Source organism: Manis pentadactyla, chromosome 4 (genome assembly GCF_030020395.1).
Source record: "Manis pentadactyla isolate mManPen7 chromosome 4, mManPen7.hap1, whole genome shotgun sequence".
In the NCBI taxonomy this organism is placed as follows: domain Eukaryota; kingdom Metazoa; phylum Chordata; class Mammalia; order Pholidota; family Manidae; genus Manis; species Manis pentadactyla.
In genome coordinates, this window is record NC_080022.1 from 38,272,428 (window position 1) to 38,294,200 (window position 21,773).

Consider the following 21,773-nt stretch of genomic DNA (forward strand, 5'->3'; position numbering starts at 1 on the left):
ATGGTTGTTAAAGACAATAAAATTCTGTATAGGGGAGTCAATGCTCAATGCACAATCATTAATCCACCCCAAGCCTAATTTTCGTCAGTCTCCAATCTTCTGAGGCATAACAAACAAGTTCTTACATGTAGAACAAATTCTTACATAATGAATAAGTTACATAGTGAACAGTACAAGGGCAGTCATCACAGAAACTTTCGGTTTTGCTCATGTATTATGAACTCTAAACAGTCAGTTCAAATGTGAATACTCATTAGGTTTTTATACTTGATTTATATGTGGATACCACATTTCTCTCTTTATTATTATTATTTTTAATAAAATGCTGAAGTGGTAGGTAGATACAAGATAAAGGTAGAAAACATAGTTTAGTGTTGTAAGAGAGCAAATGTAGATGATCAGGTGTGTGCCTGTAGACTATGTGTTAATCCAAGCTAGACCAGGGCCATAAAACATCCACAAATGCAGAAGATTTCTCTCAGAACAGGGGGGGTGGGGTTCTAAGCCTCACCTCTGTTGATCCCCAATTTCTCACCTGATGGCCCCCCTGCGACTGTGCCTGTCTTAGGTTGTTCCTCCCTTGAGGAATCTTACCCGTCTCTGGCTAACCAGTCATCTTCCGGGGCCATACAGGGAAATGTGAAGTTGGTAAGTGAGAGAGAAGCCTTATTGTTTGAAAAGGTTAGCTTTTTACTTCTTTGCAGATTTATGCCCTGTGGCTTCTATGCCCAGCATTTGTCTTGAGGTATCTTTACCACTTGGAGGAGTTATGATACTCGGTAAATTTGATATGAGGCACGAATTCTATTTAAGGGTTGTAATTAGGAAGGAAGAAGAAAAGCTATAGAAGTAGCAGACGGAAGAAAACATGGGAAGATTGATTATTTCTTTGACATATCTTCTTGTAGAGTAACTTCAGCATATATAGGTTTTAAGCTACTACTTAAATTGCGCACACACATTAACATAATAGGAGTATAGTTACATAACCAAAGCATATCTGTAATTACCAGCCATCTCCAGTGAAACCAAGAAAACCAGTTAGGCACCTTAGGCATTTGTGAAAACTTATCTATGATATGGTGGATATTCTCCAACTGAACTTGAACAGTCTGAGAGAAATCAGACAAATTAAAACAACCCATTCCTGGGGACTGTTCACATGCCATATGTTCTTTTAACAGTAAATAGTCTGCAGTTGTAAGAGTTTGGAGCGCTACAATTTGCACTTCTCCAAATTCTTGGTTGAGTTCCAACAGTATAGATCCAGTCAAATTTGTTGTTTTACTGTATGCACAGGCCAGCTTAGATATCTCCTTCCTCATTCCCATGGCAAGTCCAGGAACTGGTGGGATGAGTGCATCTACAGCTGTAGCAGTGCGTGGATCTTTGTTGGGGTTTTTTGATGATCATCTTCTGGCATGAGTCTTCCAGAGAGTGCTGATGTTGGAAGTTCTTTTTCATATCGTATCTTAGTTCATTTTCGGGGTAGCCCAATTAGGCTTTGATCCTCTGTATAAACACAAACAGACCCTTTGCCTACACTTTTATATGCCCTTTATACACTTGTGTAGAACTCGTTGGAGGTTACCACACAGGAACTGCCCTTTTGTTTTTTTTTTTGCTTTGTTTTTGGTATCACTAATCTACACTTACATAACGAATATTATGTTTACTAGGCTCTCCCCTATACCAGGTCTCCCCTATAAACCCCTTTACAGTCACTGTCCATCAGCATAGCAAAATGTTGTAGAATCACTACTTGTCTTCTCTGTGTTGTACAGCCCTCCCTTTTCTCCTACCCCCCCATGTATGTTAATCTTAATACCCCCCTACTTCTCCCCCCCTTATCCCTCCCTACCCACCCATCCTCCCCAGTCCCTTTCCCTTTGGTACCTGTTAGTCCATTCTTGAGTTCTGTTATTCTGCTGCTGTTCTGTTCCTTCAGTTTTTCCTTTGTTCTTATATTCCACAGCTGAGTGAAATCATTTGGTATTTCTCTTTCTCCGCTTGGCTTGTTTCACTGAGCATAATACCCTCCAGAGCCATCCATGTTGCTGCAAATGATTGGATTTGCCCTTTTCTTATGGCTGAGTAGTATTCCATTGTGTATATGTACCACATCTTCTTTATCCATTCATCTATTGATGGACATTTAGGTTGCTTCCAATTCTTGGCTATTGTAAATATTGCTGCAATAAACATAGGGGTGCATCTGTCTTTCTCAAACTTGATTGCTGCGTTCTTAGGGTAAATTCCTAGGAGTGCAATTCCTGGGTCAAATGGTAAGTCTGTTTTGAGCATTTTGATATACCTCCATACTGCTTTCCACAATGGTTGAACTAGTTTACATTCCCACCAGCAGTGTAGGAGGGTTCCCCTTTCTCCACAGCCTCGCCAACATTTGTTGTTGTTTGTCTTTTGGATGGCAGCCATCCTTACTGGTGTGAGGTGATACCTCATTGTAGTTTTAATTTGCATTTCTCTGATAATTAGCGATGTGGAGCATCTTTTCATGTGTCTGTTGGCCATCTGTATTTCTTTTTTGGAGAACTCTCTGTTCAGTTCCTCTGCCCATTTTTTAATTGGGTTATTTGTTTTTTGTTTGTTGAGGCGTGTGAGCTCCTTATATATTCTGGACATCAAGCCTTTATCGGATGTGTCATTTTCAAATATATTCTCCCATACTGTAGGGATCCTTCTTGTTCTATTGATGGTGTCTTTTGCTGTACAGAAGCTTTTCAGCTTAATATAGTCCCACTTACTCATTTTTGCTGTTGTTTTCCTTGCCCGGGGAGATATGTTCAAGAAGAGGTCACTCATGTTTATGTCTAAGAGGTTTTTGCCTATGTTTTCTTCCAAGAGTTTAATGGTTTCATGGCTTACATTCAGGTCTTTGATCCATTTTGAGTTTACTTTTGTATATGGGGTTAGACAATGGTCCAGTTTCATTCTCCTACATGTAGCTCTCCAGTTTTGCCAGCACCACCTGTTGAAGAGACTGTCATTTCGCCATTGTATGTCCATGGCTCCTTTATCAAATATTAATTGACCATATATGTCTGGGTTAATGTCTGGATTCTCTAGTCTGTTCCATTGGTCTGTGGCTCTGCTCTTGTGCCAGTACCAAATTGTCTTGATTACTATGGCTTTATAGTAGAGCTTGAAGTTGGGGAGTGAGATCCCCCCTACTTTATTCTTCTTTCTCAGGATTGCTTTGGCTATTCGGGGTCTTTTGTGTTTCCATATGAATTTTTGAATTATTTGTTCCAGTTCATTGAAGAATGTTGCTGGTAGTTTCATAGGGATTGCATCAAATCTGTATATTGCTTTGGGCAGGATGGCCATTTTAACAATATTAATTCTTCCTAGCCACGAGCATGGGATGAGTTTCCATCTGTTAGTGTCCCCTTTAATTTCTCTTAAGAGTGACTTGTAGTTTTCAGAGTATAGGTCTTTAACTTCTTTGGTTAGGTTTATTCCTAGGTATTTTATTTTTTTTGATGCAATTGTGAATGGAGTTGTTTTCCTGATTTCTCTTTCTGTTGGTTCATTGTTAGTATATAGGAAAGCCACAGATTTCTGTGTGTTGATTTTGTATCCTGCAACTTTGCTGTATTCCGATATCAGTTCTAGTAGTTTTGGGGTGGAGTCTTTAGGGTTTTTTATGTACAGTATCATGTCATCTGCAAATAGTGACAGTTTAACTTCTTCTTTACCAATCTGGATTCCTTGTATTTCTTTATTTTGTCTGATTGCCATGGCTAGGACCTCCAGTACTATGTTAAATAACAGTGGAGAGAGTGGGCATCCCTGTCTAGTTCCCGATCTCAGCGGAAATGCTTTCAGCTTATCGCTGTTCAATATAATGTTGGCTGTGGGTTTATGATATATGGCCTTTATTATGTTGAGGTACTTGCCCTCTATTCCCATTTTGCTGAGAGTTTTTAACATGAATGGATGTTGAACTTTGTCAAATGCTTTTTCAGCATCTATGGAGATGATCATGTGGTTTTTGTCTTTCTTTTTGTTGATGTGGTGGATGATGTTGATGGACTTTCGAATGTTGTACCATCCTTGCATCCCTGGGATGAATCCCACTTGGTCATGGTGTATGATCCTTTTGATGTATTTTTGAATTCGGTTTGCTAATATTTTGTTGAGTATTTTTGCATCTACGTTCATCAGGGATATTGGTCTGTAGTTTTCTTTTTTGGTGGGGTCTTTGCCTGGTTTTGGTATTAGGGTGATGTTAGCTTCATAGAATGAGTTTGGGAGTATCCCCTCCTCCTCTATTTTTTGGAAAACTTTAAGGAGAATGGGTATTATGTCTTCCCTGTATGTCTGATAAAATTCCGAGGTAAATCCATCTGGCCCGGGGGTTTTGTTCTTTGGTAGTTTTTTGATTACCGCTTCAATTTCGTTGCTGGTAATTGGTCTGTTTAGATTTTCTGTTTCTTCCTGGGTCAATCTTGGAAGGTTATATTTTTCTAGGAAGTTGTCCATTTCTCCTAGGTTTCCCAGCTTGTTAGCATATAGGTTTTCATAGTATTCTCCAATAATTCTTTGCATTTCCGTGGGGTCCGTCGTGATTTTTCCTTTCTCGTTTCTGATACTGTTGATTTGTGTTGACTCTCTTTTCTTCTTAATAAGTCTGGCTAGAGGCTTATCTATTTTGTTTATTTTCTCGAAGAACCAGCTCTTGGTTTCATTGATTTTTGCTATTGTTTTATTCTTCTCAATTTTATTTATTTCTTCTCTGATCTTTATTATGTCCCTCCTTCTGCTGACCTTAGGCCTCATCTGTTCTTCTTTTTCCAATTTTGATAATTGTGACATTAGACCATTCATTTGGGATTGCTCTTCCTTTTTTAAATATGCTTGGATTGCTATATACTTTCCTCTTAAGACTGCTTTTGCTGTGTCCCACAGAAGTTGGGGCTTAGTGTTGTTGTTGTCATTTGTTTCCATATATTGCTGGATCTCCATTTTGATTTGGTCATTGATCCATTGATTATTTAGGAGCGTGTTGTTAAGCCTCCATGTGTTTGTGAGCCTCTTTGCTTTCTTTGTACAGTTTATTTCTAGTTTTATGCCTTTGTGGTCTGAAAAGTTGGTTGGTAGGATTTCAATCTTTTGGAATTTTCTGAGGCTCTTTTTGTGGCCTAGTATGTGGTCTATTCTGGAGAATGTTCTATGTGCACTTGAGAAGAATGTATATCCCGCTGCTTTTGGATGTAGAGTTCTATAGATGTCTATTAGGTCCATCTGCTCTACTGTGTTGTCCAGTGCTTCCGTGTCTTTACTTATTTTCTGCCCAGTGGATCTATCCTTTGGGGTGAGTGGTGTGTTGAAGTCTCCTAGAATGAATGCATTGCAGTCTATATCCCCCTTTAGTTCTGTTAGTATTTGTTTCACATATGCTGGTGCTCCTGTGTTGGGTGCATATATATTTAGAATGGTTATATCCTCTTGTTGGACTGAGCCCTTTATCATTATGTAGTGTCCTTCTTTATCTCTTGTTACTTTCTTTGTTTTGAAGTCTATTTTGTCTGATATTAGTACTGCAACCCCTGCTTTCTTCTCACTGTTGTTTGCTTGAAATATGTTTTTCCATCCCTTGACTTTTAGTCTGTACATGTCTTTGGGTTTGAGGTGAGTTTCTTGTAAGCAGCATATAGATGGGTCTTGCTTTTTTATCCATTCTGTTACTCTGTGTCTTTTGATTGGTGCATTCAACCCATTAACATTTAGGGTGACTATTGAAAGATATGTACTTATTGCCATTGCAGGCTTTAAATTCGTGGTTACCAAAGCTTCAAGGTTAGCCTCTTTAGTATCTTACTGCCTAACTTAGCTCGCTTATTGAGCTGTTATATACACTATCTGGAGATTCTTTTCTTCTCTCCCTTCTTGTTCCTCCTCCTCGATTCTTCATATGTTGGGTGTTTTGTGCTGTGCTCTTTCTAGGAGTGCTCCCATCTAGAGCAGTCCCTGTAAGATGTTCTGTAGAGGTGGTTTGTGGAAAGCAAATTCCCTCAGCTTTTGTTTGTCTGGGAATTGTTTAATCCCACCGTCATATTTGAATGATAGTCGTGCTGGATACAGTATCCTTGGTTCAAGGCCCTTCTGTTTCATTGTATTAAATATATCATGCCATTCTCTTCTGGCCTGTAGGGTTTCTGTTGAGAAATCTGATGTTAGCCTGATGGGTTTCCCTTTATAGGTGACCTTTTTTTCTCTAGCTGCCTTTAACACTCTTTCCTTGTCCTTGATCTTTGCCATTTTAATTATTATGTGTCTTGTTGTTGCCCTTCTTGGATCCTTTCTGTTAGGGGTTCTGTGTATTTCCGTGGTCTGTTCGATTACTTCCTCCCCCAGTGTGGGGAAGTTTTCAGCAATTATTTCTTCTAAGATTCTTTCCATCTCTTTTCCTCTCTCTTCTTCTTCTGGGACCCCTATAATACGGATATTGTTCCTTTTGGATTGGTCACACAGTTCTCTTAATATTGTTTCATTCCTGGAGATCCTTTTGTCTCTCTCTATGTTAGCTTCTATGCGTTCCTGTTCTCTGATTTCAATTCCTTCAATGGCCTCTTGCATTCTATCCATTCTGCTTATAAACCCTTCCAGAGTTTGTTTCATTTCTGCGATCTCCTTTCTGGCATCTGTGATCTCCTTCCGAACTTCATCCCATTTCTCTTGCGTATTTCTCTGCATCTCTGTCAGCATGTTTATGATTCTTATTTTGAATTCTTTTTCAGGGAGACTGGTTAGGTCTGTCTCCTTCTCTGGTGTTGTCTCTGTGATCTTTGTCTGCCTGTAGCTTTGCCTTTTCATGGTGATAGGAATAGTCTGCAGAGCTGGGACGAGTGACGGCTGGAAGGACTTCCTTTCTTGTTGGTTTGTGGCCCTCCTCTCCTGGGAGAACAGCGGCCTCTAGTGGCTTGTGCTGCGCAGCTGCGCGCAGAGAGGGTTTCTACTTCGTGCCCGGCTGCTATGGAGTTAATCTCCGCTGTTGCTTTGGGCGTGGCCTGGCTCGGGCAGCTGCTCCAAAATGGTGGAGTCGCGTTGGAGCAGGAGCTGCTCGGAGGCTATTTATCTCCGTAAGGGGCCTCCCTGCTCCCTGCAGCCCAGGGGTTAGGGTGCCCAGAGATCCCGGATTCCCTACCTCTGGATTACGTGACCCACTCTGCCCCTTTAAGACTTCCAAAAAGCACCCGCCAAAACAAAACAACGCCCACCAAAAAAAAAAGAAAAAAAAATTTTTTTAATTTAAAAAAAAAAAAGTTTTTAATTAAAAAAAAAAAAAAAAAGGTGGTCGTTCGTTTTTCTTTATTCTGCGGTGCCAGCCTCAGGCCTCTGCTCACCGGTCTTTCTGCCCTGTTTCCCTAGTATTGGGGTCCCTATCCCTTTAAGACTTCCAAAAAGCGCTCGCCAAAACAAAACAGCAAAAAAGCAAAAAAAAAAATGGTTGCGCGCTTTTCTTATGTCCTCTGTCGCCCAGCCTCCAGTGCCTGCTCACTGTTCTTGCTGCCCTGTTTTCCCAGTATCGAGGGCCCTGCACTCTGTTCCGGATGGCTGGGGCTGGGTGCTCGGCAGCCCTGGGCTCCGTCTCCCTCCCGCTCTGCCTGCTCTTCTCCCGCCGGGAGCTGGGGGGAGGGGCGCTCGGCTCCCGCGGGGCCGGGGCTTGTATCTTACCCCCTTCGCGAGGCGCTGGGTTCTCTCAGGTGTGGATGTGGTCTGGATATTGTCCTGTGTCCTCTGGTCTTTATTCTAGGAAGGGTTGTCTTTGTTATATTTTCATAGATATATGTTGTTTTGGGAGGAGATTTCCGCTGCTCTACTCACGCCGCCATCTTCTGCCCCTCCCCTGTACTTCCCTTTTTTTTAAGGGGTAAAAAAATAATAGCTTTCATCCTAGAAAACTGAACACTCAGATAAATTGCTTCTACTTGAAAATAACAGAGAACTCAATTATCATTGGCTTAAAATTCTTAAATTAAGATATTTAATTATCTCCTATAACAAGAAGTCTGGAGATGGTCAGGAGAGGGCGCTGTGGAAGCTTACCTGGTTTGAAAGCCAGGCTCTTTCTATAGTTCCAGTCACTGTCTTTAGCTCTTGTTTTTTCCTTCTCGCTGGTTATCTTCATGCTGATTGTCTTCAGGATGGTTGTCCACATTCACACCAGGGAAAATGGAGAAAGGACAGCACTAACAAACTAGAAAGCCATGCCTGTCCCTTTTTATAGGAAAATAAAAGCTTTCCAGAAGCCTCCCAACAGACCTCCGTTTCTAGGTCACATGCCTCCTGCAGCTCTAGGGGAGGCTAGAAGCCCAGGATCTCACAGTGGGAACACGATATCCACGGCTGAGAACCAATGGTTCTCAATCCTAACCAGAATCGCCTGCGGAAATTTAAAAACTATAGATAGCTATTTAGGCTTCCTTCCCAAAGATTCTGATTACACACACACACACACACACACACACACACCCACACCCACACACATATATATATATATATATTTTTTTACATACAACAGTATACAAAATACATAGGGTAGGGATTAATACCTTGTGGCAGACACAGCTAGAAGTTATTTGCTCATAAAACAGGGAAGATGCAGCTGGATTGGGGCATATTTGGTTGCAAGATTAAAATGATGGATCAGCCTCCCCCCTCTCCCTCCTCCTCCCCCACCTCCCTCCCCTCTCCTCTCTCTGTGCCCCCCTCTTCCTAGCTCTCCATCTCTCCTGCTCCTACTCCACCTTCTCTTCCCTTCATGTCCCTCTCCCTCCATCACTGGCACATTTTATAGTCAGGGTTAGATAATAATAAACTGGATTATTCCCTGCAGAACCAAAACAGATCATCCAGTCATTGGTTGAACGTTTCCAGTGTCAGAAAGCTCACTGCCTGCCACAGGGTTACTACACAAGACAGTGTGAGTTATGCTTTACAGTAGGGGCACCTGCCCAAAGTAGCGAGTGGCAGCTGGGTTGTGCCAGGCTTCCACCCACCGAGGAAAGAAGGACATTTTTCTATTTCACATGAACATGTTATATAGGCTAGCAGGGGCCCTGGTATTGTGAGGCTGCCCTTCCCTCTGTTACATGGCTGGGACCATTATGTAGTTCTCTTATACAATGAGATAAAATCTACCTCCTCAAAGATTCCACTCCATGATTCATTTAATGTTGGAGCTGCTTAGAACACATTTGTTCCATCTTCTCCAGTGTCGATGACATCTTTTCTCCTCCAGGCTTCTCAGCCCTGGTTCCTTCAGCTTTCCTACTTCCACAAGGCTCAAGTTCCCCTCATCGTTTCTCCTTTGGATGCACTGTTAAATGGTCAGTGGCCCTCTTCAGCTGCAGCACTGTAGCCTGAGGATTTTATGGGAAAAGTCTACCCAGACATGGGGTAACTTTTACTGTCCTTGAAGGGGAGGAAGATGATGTGGAAAATAAAAGTCTTCATTCACAGAAATCAACTTGCTGCCCAACCATGAAGGAGCTAGACATGGTCAGGCACAAGAACAAGCAGCAGAGTTTAGTGTCATGGAAGCCAAGAGAGGGAGAAATTTCAGGGGTGGATGATGACCATCAGCGCTCCAGGCTGTTACAAGTTTGGAAGAATGTGTACTAAAAGTACTTAATGGACTTGGAAGTTGATCATGAGAGACCTTCATTAGATCAATTTCAGTTAAGGGGTAAATGCCAAATAAGGCAGTAGAGGCAGCCAAGTGCAGAAGAAAGGAGAGCTTGCAGATGGCAGGTATAGGGGGGATATAGTCCAGAAGGTAGTGGTCAGGGTGGGGGGTGTGCTTAAAGATGATAGAACTTTGCACATGGTTATATGCTGAGCAAAAAAGAGGAAGTAGAGAGAGGCTGAAACCAGGAGGCAGAAAGAGGATTATTGGAGCTAGGTCCTGGGGAACTTAGGAGAATCTGGAGTCAGGCGCATAATTGGAGGGGTTGACCCTGAACAGGCAGACTAACACATCTTCCCTGGAATCTGAGGGAAGGAGGAATGCTGTGTACACAGAAAGGTGGATGCTTCCTTTGAAATGAAAACACAGAAAGGTTTGGGGACACTGATTTTATGAAATGACACCATCTCAGTGCTCCCATGCCCCTCTGTTCCGCCCTCTTCTCCCTTCATGGAGTTCTGTGTGAATCCCTGCCACGCCCAGCTTTGTGGATACAGTGAAGAACGAGACAAAACCTTTGTCCTTGCAGAGCTCCCAGCCTGGACAGAGACGGCGCTGCCCTTCCTCCGGGCACTCTCCACCACCTGCAGGACCCCAGCCAGAGCAGCTGTCAAGGTTTTGAGAGAGCCCCTTTCCTCATAGCCCACCATATCCTATTTCCTTTAAATCTTTCTAAATGTTTCCGATTTCCTGGTCATTTCATCAAAACAATAGAACACAGCTCACTGGGATGGTTGGATGAGGAAAGAGCAAAAGGAGTCAAGGATGGACCAAGAGGAGAGGAAATAAATTATTTTAAAGCAGATGGCCTAATTCTTCTTCTGGAAAGAACTGGGTTTGCTTGGAAACATTATTTCAAGACAGGTATGAACGGGGAAACCCAGAGGACGCAAGCAGGATAGCCTCATAGGACTGTGCTCTGCACAGGGAAGGTTGGGTGTGGGGATGGAGAAGGGAGGGATGGAAGCACCGTGAGAGCAGGCAAGGGGCATGAGCTCCCCAAATTCATACCTGAATAGAAAAAAGAAACAACCTCAGGTGAAGGCCCTGAACTCCCTGGTGACACTGTAACTGTCAGTTCATTTATCAGGCTGGCCCAGGAGCCTGTGAGGTCCTTGAGGACCAGGTCTTGGCTATTCTATACCCAGCAGGTATCACTGTGGAGAATTAAGTAAGAAAAAAAATACAAAATGTATTAATGGAAAATTAAGTAAGAAACTGCATATTTATTTAAAATGAGGCAAGAAATCACAAATTAAATTTTAAAAAACATGTTATCAGGCAATTAATTAATATAAACATACACTATCAATCTTATATTTCTTTGATTTTCTCTTTGATCCCTTCTTTATATGATAATTTTTGTAAGGTCATTTTCTTTTCAGAGGACAGAAAGATAATTCAGATTTTCTTCTACCATGGTTGATCAAAAATGGGTTTTTATGTTTCAGAATTCAGAGAAGTTTATTTTAGCTTCACAACTCCTCACTGGTCATATTTTATAAATTTTTCAGAATGCTGTTTTGGAAACCTCTGTAAAGGTCCTTGGGTTAACTACTGTACGAATTCAGGGCATTTTGCATTGCTCTGTGGGGTACTGATCCGGCTCACTCTGGATTGGTAGCACTCACTAACTGGTTTGTCACCGACGGATGTCGCGTTGTAGAGGCCCTGCCTCTGTGGGTCACGACCCCGGGGTGAGTTAGTCCTGTAGGAAGTTGCAGTATTCCTGAAAGATATTCCTATTCCAGAGATGGCTAGCAATAACTGAATTTTACATATAAAGTGACTGTCAGTCACATAAACATAAACCACGAAGCCCAAACTTCAACGCAACTTCCCTGTAGCTGATCCCCAAAAGGCCTATGGATATTTCCTTGTCACCATACGTGAAGGCAAGTGAGGCAGGGGGGATATTGGAGTGGAAAAGACAAGCATCCTAGAAGATGTCATTAAAATCTCCCTTATGCAATTTATAAAAACATCACTGGCTGAAACGAGTACTGGGGCAGGGGCGAGTGCAAGTCAGAGGCCCTAATGTCCCTTGAACCTATGATAAACCTGTCAGTCTGTCATACAGTGGGCACTTGATGAATGAGTAAACGTGAAAGGGTGGGAAAGAAGGAAGAAAATTGAGCAGGAATATAATGCTGGTGCCTGAAGAGAGGATGCCCCGTACCCCCGGTCGTTGGTGAGGTATCATCAGTACCCCAGCCTGACCTCAGCCCGGAAATTCACTTTTTTTGTCCGCTGGGGCTTCTGCCCTCCTGGGGAAGCTGCCTTGTGTTCCTCCCTCCTCTTCACCCCTAGCTGTTCTAGCCACACAAAGGACTATATACTCATCGCTATGGCAGGAAGTTTGCCAATCACCAGGCTTCCCTGGGTGACCCTTTGATTTGCAACATTTAAAGAGCATGAAGAGATGCATTCAGAGGCAGCCTTTTAAATCTGAAGTTACCCTAGTGTGAGTCCCAACTGAAACATCCTCACTGGCAGTGACTGCTGAGCACAGTTGGACGGATGGCAGCATTTACTCTGCTAAACATTTGATACTTTGCCAATAAACTGTAGAGAGAAAAAGAAAGCCCCCATCTAGCTTGAAGTTACAGGGCAGCTTTGGAATGAGCTGACCAAAGCAGAATGGGCCGCTTGCGCCATCGGAGTATAGCAGCTGGGCCTTGCTGATGAGTACGAGTACAGGTGTCGGTAATGCAGGCCTCCAGCTCAAACCCCCACTAAGCAAAGCCATTGGGATTGCAGGGCCTGCCCTAGCCCCCTCCCTTTCTCAATGGGGTTGGGTGGCTAAGGGTGTCCTCAGGACTTGTCCATCCAGCTGTGGGTGCCACAGTCACTCTCCACGCCACCTCTTTGTGCCTCGGCTACAGGTGCTCCTACTGATACAGAAGAATAGAGCCCCAAACCTTCGTTACCATTACTGGCATTCTTGAGAGCTGTTCCTTTGCTTGCTTCTCTCATCTGCCTATAACAAGGAGCCTTGAAGGGGGACTCTCTCCAGCCAGTGAAAACATCCACCTCAGTCAGACTTCAGAGAGTCTGGCAACCTACTGAAAACAGCTATTTATAAAGCTTACCAAAGGGAAATGTCCTTTCTAAAATTCATATCTGCTCTTGATGATGCAGGTCATGTTTTTCAGGACCAAGGCGGAAGACGGCTGGATAGCAGCCTGCAGTCACGAGAGCAAAACATGATTCCTCCCTGCCAACCCACACACCTGCAAGCGTTCCAAGACAAGAGCCACAGGCCTCCTGCTTTAGGGTGAGTTCCTTGGAAACCTGTGGATCCTGCTTGAGGGCATCTGTGAGACCCAATTTGCTTGAGGATTTAAGTGCAGGGAGGCTGGACTCAGCATCAGGTTCAAGCCCCACGCACTATTTCTCCCCAGAAGGCCTAGGTGTCATTATGCAAAAGAATTACCTGGAAGCTTTGTTCTCCCAGAGCTGTTTTCTGTTCCCCAGAACTCTCAGACAATTATCCAAGTCAAGTAGTTTATTGAGGCAGTGTTCCCAGGAAACACTAATCAGAGAAGGAAGGAGGCCAATAAAGGATGTGTTTTCAAGCAAATTACTATCGTGGACAACTGGAGTTTAATCTCACTGGGAGCTAGTGTAGAATATACACCTTAGAGTTATCCTGTCTAACAGGTGGGGAATCTGAGGCCTGGATCTGTCCATTTCCATTAGCCACTGGTTGGCAGTGTTACTTCCAGTCCTTCTGGCCTGCCATGTGGGTGTGGTGGGTTCCAGCAGCTGGAGAAAGCAGAGAATCACAGGTGCTGGCAGCTGAAGTCCAGGCAGCGAGCACAGATATGGTGCATATGAGGTAACAGGGGTGGGACACTGACATGGGAGGCCACAGTTCCCATGGACAAGCAGAACCCTCTCGTGACCCACAAAGAAGGCCACACCAAGGAAAAGTAGTTTGCATGATCTTCAGAGTATGATGATAGCCTGCATAAGAGTCCTGAATAATCTACCCAGTAAGGAAAACTGGACAGTTCTACATCCCTAGGTCATGGGGTACTGCTGAGACTAAGGCAGGGAACTGGGGCTCAGAACAGAAATCCTAGTTCAGAAGGGAACTGGGGGGTTGGAAGGAAGGGAAACAGACATAAATCTGCACTGCTCTAGATAAGTGGTTCTGTATGACAGTATCACCCTGTAGGTGTTTCAAATATATGTGGAGTTTTTTTTTTTAATGGTTGTTACAACAATTGGGAAGTACTCCTGGCACTTAGTGGGAAATATTCCGAAATTTCACAGTCCTACACAATGAAGAATTGTCCAGCATCCCCAAATCCTATCCCTTCACATATTCTTATAGGTGAAAGACCTACTTACAAATATCTGAGCTTACCATCTAACTTTAAATAATGTAACTTTCCTTGAAATGAAAAGATGATTTTGTTCAGAACTCTACCAAGGGTTGTACCTGAGTTTAGAAAAGCACATCACTCTCAGATTGTGGTAGTATTTGAATAACCAATTCAACATACCTGACTTGAGTCATTCGCAGTTTTCACATTCAGGTACTTTTATAAAGAGATGAAAGCATATGTTAATTCATTGCATCTTTTTATGCAGTTGTGCCAGAGCATTTTCATATGGAAATACATAGTATTGTATTACACATTACTTCTTATTTCTCCTTTATATTATAGTTAGAATAATGTACACATTTGTAAAAAGTTTTTGCCCTAGAGAGGGATTTCAGCTCCAGGCATGTTCACTCTGGATTCAGTGAGACCAAATAACGACAACGGAATGTTGTGGGTAGAGTTTATACCGAGCTTTATTCTCACTGTGGCAGGTTGAGTGCTAGAATCATATCTGCATGCAGCAAGTCTGCAATCCATCTGCTGGGTGGAGCTCTTTACATAGCTACACAGACAATTATGGCTCATTGCCAACAGGTGTGTAAGCATGTGCCTGCACAGTAGGCCTATTACATCATTGCATGTGTGCCTTGGGCAAGTAGATTACGGTCAGGTGAGTATCCTGGCCATAGGAACTTCTCTTTCTGTACAGTTGTGCATGTTGGCCAGTTATATTTTCTGTGAGTTTCATATAGAAAAGAAGGTGATACAAAATATTTCTTATATAAAAGGAGCCTTGGGTCTAGTAGGGCTGAGACTCACTGCTCTAAGCTTAGCAGACAAATACCAGGAAGGGCAAGAATAGTTCTCCACACTGGTTCTGAGAGAGAGAGGAAAGCTTGAGAGATGTGGTCATGTAACTGGAATGAATGCTTCCAAAAATATTAGTGTGGATAAAGTGAAGGTTCCTGTGGCCAGGATTCTCACCTGGCCCTGGTCAACTAGCTCACTACACATGGATGGGCAATACGTTGCTATTGACTCTACATAAGGAGCTCTGCCCAGTGCTCTGGGAGACACAGTGGCATGGCTGCAAGGCTGCAGGAGAGCAGAGATGAGACTGGAGTGGTGGCAGCATGAAGGGAAGAGACTGAGACAGCTGTGGGGGCAGAAAGGCCCAGAGGCAGAGACCAGCTTGCTGCATGCAGCCTCGCTCTGAGTGGACAGGATTCTAGTGACTGACCTGCCACTGCGGTACTAAAGTTGGGTATAAACCCTTTCACCCCAAGAACATTCTACTGTCATTTCTTTGGTCACACTGAATCCATAGTGAACTTGTCCAGGGCTGAAACCCATTGACAAGACAATTAGGGTGCAAATATGGTCACTTTTTTCTAATTAAAATGGGTGTTTCACTCCTGCAGTTCCATCATACTCCCACGTGGTGGCACTGTTGAAGACAACCCAAGAGTGCTTCAGGCCAGCAGCGCAGTTGACGAGCTTCTTTGAGGAAGGAAAACCCTGGCCTAAAGGAACCCTGCACCACGGCCCTAAAGTTTTCAATCCTTAGTACTTGCTCTTTCAGCTTATACACCCGGTCACCTTTCAAGGAACAAACGTGCCTCATTTGCTCTGACTCTGGCATCTGACTTTTCAGACCCAAATCTCTAGCCCTTCCCCTCCCCTAGTACTTGCCTTGGGTGTATGGCAGCTTTTCCTTTTGGATTATTAAAATGTGGAGTCTAATTCTCCCCATTTGCTCAGACCTCCATTCCACAGTTCCTAACTCATTTCCGTCCCACCCTATCTGGTGTGGTCAGTTTCCTTTATTACACAATTAAGATTATATAATGATTATACCACAGGCAGAACATCTCTAGCAGGCACCTGCCACATTGATTCTGAGAGGGGACATATTTAACATAAGAAAGAACTTTAAAATCCAGAGCTCTCATGTCAGCTGCAAGAGGTGATGAGCATCTCATCTCTAGAAATCCTTAAAAGAGGCTATTGAAGCATCCCCCAAGACCCGTAGCCCAACAGGTGTGCAGAACAGAGGCCCCTTCTGCCACCACGATGTTGTGGCTCAGAGAGGACAAGCCTTGCCTGAATTAACTGTCAAATCCCCCAGCCCCCCAAATGTGCCTACTATCACACTTTTCCCCTTAAGTTGAAACTAATGAGTCACAATTCCAGTAATGTTTTTCTGTGCTCAAAAACCATTTTGCTTAATGAGGTACTAAGTCTTTATAATTAGGCCCAGAAGGAAATGAGGACATGGCCCTTAAGAGCAATAATTATTTCAGTTATTTATGGAAATAAAAAATTGAAAATACGAATTCTTCCTCAGAATGTGACTATTTATTCTTTTACATATTGCCTAACAGGCAATTACCCTATTAAGGCAGCGTTTTGTTGCTAAAGACATTAATTGAAATGTAAATTAAATGTAAATCAGCTAATTAAATTGATATGTAATGAACTTGTCAGGCGGGCCTCTCTGATCAGATGCATTTCACTAATAAACAAGCACTAGAGCCGTCCCTACACACAGCTGGGGCGAAGGGTGCCTGAGCTGTTCCCCACCAGACGCTGATGAAGAAGGGAGGGTTTGCGTTACCAAATCTTCAGGAAGAAAGAACAGTTCAGTTAGGCCCTCAGAAAAATGTTTTCCTTATGATCCTTCTCTGGGCCTCTTTCCTGGTTTCAGACATGATGCTTTAAGATGCAAAAGCTAGAAATTCCAACTCAAACTGGATCAAGGATGCCGCTCCATTTCTTTGATTCGTTCAACTGTGTACTCCGTCCTGCGTTGGCTTCATCTTTAGGTTGGTCTTCATGGGCTGCCTACTTAGCCCACGCAGACAGTAGGTTCGTTTCTATAGCCACCGAAGGGAAACACCGAGGTGTGGGCCAAAGGAACCAGTGAGCTTTGTAGCAGGTCTGCTCTAGCACAGCTGCACTGATTGTTAAATGTAAATAGCTACTTCCCCAATAGCTGCTTCCCCTTTAAATTCCCTCCTCCCTCCTGGCCTCTCTGGCTCCTCCCCCAGAACCCTGCAGACTTCTCCACGAGTCAGACTCTGATACTGGGAATTTGCGTCTTCTCACCTTTTTCTGATGAGTCTAGCCAGAGGTTTATTGATGTCATTGATTCTTTTCAAAGGACCAGCTTTATGGGACAACAGGGTTATTCACCTGGTTAATAGGCACCACCACAAAGAGAAACTTACACCTCGGAATGCATCCTAAGGGACTAGAGTGATGGGGGTCAAGGAGGTATTTGAATTAAGACTGGATCAGAGATTTTATCAATATGGGTCATTATACCCGCGATTTAGGATTTGGCAGCCTGAAAAGACCCCTGAAGCCAGCCCTGATAAGCTGCTGTTCGGCTCCTTTAATCTTGAAAACACACACACACACCCTGCAGTAAATGAGGAAAGATGCTAGGACTGCCTTGGCAAAATATTGAAAAAGGGTCAACAAGTGCAAAGAAGTAGTCAGTGCTAAAATGGATTTATTATAGAAATCTAAGGCCCAGGAGGGGGCCTGTGGACAGAGGTGACTATGTCACCCAGGAGGGCCCTGAGGACAGAACAGACAATATGGGCAGGAAGGTGCCGTGAAAGCAGCCCCAGCATCCCTAAGAGCTCAATGTTGCTTATCCTCTGTGGCTGAGGTAACAGGAGGGGACACCACTATGAAACTGTCCCTAATACTAATGACCTGACAGAATTTTGGAATAACAGAGACCAGGTGTGACCCTCCTCTGTGAAGGCAGATGTGATCATGTGGTGAGCAGCAAAGCCGCGGTGGCAGTTCCTGATCCTGATCCGCAGGGGTCTGAGGCAAAGCGCTGAGATGGATGTGCAACGAGGGGTTTTCTGGACTAACCAAAAAAGATGGAAAGCAGGTAAGTAGAAGGCTGATGTCAACTACCAGAGGGAGAAATCATGATTCCTCGCCCAGGATCCACACTTGAGTGGGTTCCCAAATCCAGAGCTCACTGATGAAAGCCAGATTCCCTTTAGGAAGGACCTACACCACCACAGAAGGTAAACACAGTTGTGTATGCCCCAGCCTTTCTCTAAAGGAACCTATGGCCATTTTCCAGTGCTCTGAACACCAGAGAGAGAGGAGTACCCAGCTCTTTAGAGGGCTGCTAAATATAGGATCTGAACTGATACATTTCCAGGAAACCCCAAATGCCAACGTGACTCCTTTATTAGAGTGGAGACCTGAGGAAGTCAGGATAAGTTCGGCCCTGACCACGTCATAGCAGAGCCCATGTGGCCGTTTCCCTGGCACCTGAGCGCAGAATTGAGATGGATGTACTTAGCAGCTCTCAGAAATATATCCATTTCATGATCTGTGGAGCAAGAGTCATTATGGTGGGGATGGGAAAGTGAATGCCCCTGAAATTGTGCCCCAGCCCAGCAAGATAATAAACCAAAAGCAGTACTGATTCTAGTGGGAAGATAGATATTAGAAGGTGTAGAAGCAGTAGTCCTCATCATATTCCCATTTAAATCACCATTGTGACATCTGAACAAACAGATGATTAAGGTAGAAGACAGTGCATTACTGTAAATGTAACCAAATGATAGCCTAATCTCAGTTATAAAGGCTGTAATGTATTTATTAAAACATGTCAAAAGAGCCTCTGGCATTTGGTATAGACTACTGACCTGGGACATATATTCTTTTAATACCCATCATAACAAAGAATCAGAAGCAAGCACATTCACTGAGGATATAGTCAGTCTTGCCCCAGAACTACCTCAACACCCCCTCTCTCTGTTGCAGTATAGTCTGGAGGGGCCTTGGTTGTTTGGACAGTCTATGGAATATCACACTGGTTCACTGTATTTGTGGACCTGAAGAGCAGGAAAAGCCAAGTAGTCTGAGAGCCTTCATAAAACACATGTACGCTGAAGTAGACCAGAAGGTCACATTGGTCCGCTGGCCGTGGGTGTTCAGGGAGAGGTCCTCTGACTCCTCATAGGGGAGGAGGATACATGTAAAACAGCAGCCAGGGGAGGAAACAGCTGGTGTAACCCTACATCTGAATGAATGGCATGTCTGAGAAACAGGAAGGCCAGTGTGGCTGGAGCATAGAGAATAAGTGGGGGTATGGTGAGAGTAGAGACCTGAAAGGTGCTCAGGGGCCACATCGTGTAGGGTCATGGGTGTCAAGCTAAGATGTGCAAGTTTCAGTTGATTCGTTTGAAACTTGTTGATTTAAGCATGATGGGAAAATAATGAAGGGCTCTCAGCTCGGAAATGATGTCTTAGTCCATTTGGGATGCTGTAACAAAATACCATGTAGTAGGTGGCTTGTAAGCAACAGATTTATTTCTCACAGTTCTAGAGGCTGGGAATCCAAGATCAGGATGCTGGCGGATTCAGTGTCTGGTGAAAGCCTACTTCCTGGTTCATAGATGGCCTCCTGGCTGTGTGCTCACATGGTAGAAGGGGACTAGGGGCTCGGTGGGGTCTCTTTTATAAGAGCATTAACCGTCTTCATGAGGGCTCCATCCTCATGATCGAAGCACCTCCCAAAGACCCAACCTCCTGATACCATCCATCAAGCATTAGGTTTCAACATATGAATTCAGGGGGACACAAACATTCCATCTACAGCAGATGACATGATTTATGTTCTTAAAAAAGAACTGTGGTGTGGTGAAAGGACTTCAGGAGAGTGGAGGTGAAGGCAGGGTCCTTAGGAAGGTTTTGCACTCACACAGGCTGGAGATGTTGGTGGCTTGCCCTAAAGTGGCTATCACAAGGATGGAGAGAGGTGGGTGCTTTTAGGGTTTATTTTGCAGGTCTATTAATGTACTAGATACAGAGGATCAAATGGGAGGTATCAGGAAAAGTAACAAAATTTTTGACCTGAGCAACCGGATGGTAGTACCTTGAGCATGGATAAGAAAGACTGAAAGAGAAGGAAATTTGGGGGAAGGGATAATAAAATATGTGGAACTAAAAAATTTGTTTAAGTCTGAGATGACTGGTAATCACTCAACTATGTAAATATGAATTTGTGGGGTGGTGTTAGGATTCAGATGCAGATCTAGAACTGTTGGCATAATTTGTGGGTTTTAAAGCTGCATTTTGAGGCTGGAGCATCTAGCCAGTTGGAGGCTGTGTCCTGGTGTCAGAGTGCTCGGGCTCTGCAGACAGACTGAGGGGAGTCTGAACACCCTCCACCTCTTCTGAGCGATGTGGTCCTGGCATGTTATTCTTTGTGTCTCCAGCTCCTCATCTACAAAATGGGGATAGTAGTACTTTCTTCTCAGGGTTATTGGGAGGAGTAAGAACACATGTAAATCTCCTGGCAATAGTAATAGATGTTGGAAACAGTGGCACCATCATTCATCTGGTGAAACCAACTTGAATTACAACCTTAGTGCCTAGCAGTAAACATGCTAATTTTACAAACCCAAATTTGAAATAACTCATGCTCCATACTACCAAAAAAAAAAAAATTTACATAAATGCTTATATAGGCCTGGCCAAGGGCTGGGGCAGGGTATAGAAATCTTGGAGCAGCTGCCACACAGGAATGGTTCTGGGCAACTGATTGACACTTGCTTTCCAGTGGTTGTTACAGCTGTAAAGCATCTTCAACAGGGGAGAAGACATAGGTAGTCTTATAGAATAAATATGGATTTTGAAGTCAGCCAGACCAAGATTCAAATCTCCAGTTTGTCATGACCTTAACTACCTTGAAGTGTGAACTTCAGTTAGGCTGCAGCAATACTGACTTCTTACTTGTAACCTCACTGGCATGAGCAGCCCAAATGGGCTCCTTCAGGATCTGCATATTTAATAAATATGTCAACTGCAATCTTTGTCATATTTCCTTTAATGCAGCTCGTCAGGAGCTTAGCATTGAGGAGCCCTTGAGTTTGAAGCTTATGGAGCAACTAAACCCCCTCCTGGGAGAGTCCAGACCTGGAGGCTGTCAGTGAATAGAGATGAGCTACTGTGTATTTGTTTCCCTCTTGCCAGAAAAATAGAACACTTCAGAGTTCATCACAGACTTATACTGTATTTCAATGAGCCATGTGTATGTTACATACTACATAATTAATCTAGAAAACTACACATCTAATAAACTCAGGGAACTGACCCATCTTCTATTAATTTCTTTTAATTGGCTATCATCAGGACAGCACTGAATGTCTGCCTAATGTTATTCTTACCCACCTGATGGGAATGGTCAGTATTGTTGAACCAATGATGGCCTTGCTGATAACGTGCCAGCATACATGCTGTCATCTCAGAGAGAGCTTTGAGTCAGATATGGCAGGTAGCTTTATCCCGATCAGATCCCGGGGCTCAGGGAGATGAAGTGACTTGCCCAAGGTCACCGGGAGGTTTCATTTCTCTGCAAAGCCAGGTCATTAAAAGTAAGGGCTGTGGAGTTAGGCATATCTGCATTCAAATCCAAGTTCTGAAAGTTACTAGCTATGTGATTGACCTTAGCAGCTCCGGTCAGTGCCCACCCCTGTCCCCTTGCCCTCATCACTGCAGGGAGTGCTGCCCAGCTTCTGACTGCCAGCACCTGCTTTAACGTGACTGGCAAAACCTGCTTCTCCCCCTCCCCCAGAGAAGTCCATAAGTGACCGGGAATGAGGGCCCCTTGGGAGCAGCCTCAGTCAAGACTGACTGGAGTTGGTGAAAAACACCCAGTTCCCACATCCCTCATG